Here is a 677-nt window from a genome sequence, read left to right on the forward strand (position 1 = left end):
GCTTGATACAGAGGTCAAGAACTGCTAATGAAATTGTTTTAGAAAAGGCAGTTTGTCTTGCTATTCTATTTGTCTTTCTCTAATAGTAGTGGTATCATTTACTTGGCCTCATAGTTAGATTCAGGGGCAGCCTTCATTTTTTTTCTAAACATTTGCTTATAAACACCAGCTAAGAATGATTAGATGGCCATAGTAGGGGTTGAAGTACCAAACAAGATAGGGGCAAATAGGCAAACTACCAAGAAAGTTCATTTATACCCTGGTTGGCAGATTAATGAATTTGATAATGCGTTAACATAGCCATCTCATTGCATAATTTCATAGCATTGTAAAATTTTAACTACAACAATATTCTTCATATATCTAAGCAAATATACTTCACTTTCTGAAAGTATTAGTTTTCCCCATTGTTTTTTCTATCCTATGCTTAAAAAAATTAGATGATTTGCTTATTGGATGCCTATATTGTGTAAAAGGGAAACACCACTAACAGGTGCAATGTAAACAAGGTTCAAATGTATATACACAAATTTACTCACTTTCCTAAATACAGACTTCATCATTGCTTGGTTGTCTGAGAACTTTTAAATATAATTATGCCTCTACTATCATCAAGACACCAAATACTGGATATAGCAACTAAATTAAATCAACCCCAAGGTGACAAGTAATCACAA

At 32.8% G+C, this 677-nt stretch overlaps 1 protein-coding gene across 6 annotated transcripts in view; it reads right to left on the bottom strand.

The window, feature by feature from the left end:
* Window positions 1-677, bottom strand: part of LOC119592704 (general vesicular transport factor p115-like) — a 19,725-nt gene that overhangs the window by 11,028 nt on the left and 8,020 nt on the right. The window lies entirely within an intron of this gene.

Source organism: Penaeus monodon, chromosome 30 (genome assembly GCF_015228065.2).
Source record: "Penaeus monodon isolate SGIC_2016 chromosome 30, NSTDA_Pmon_1, whole genome shotgun sequence".
In the NCBI taxonomy this organism is placed as follows: domain Eukaryota; kingdom Metazoa; phylum Arthropoda; class Malacostraca; order Decapoda; family Penaeidae; genus Penaeus; species Penaeus monodon.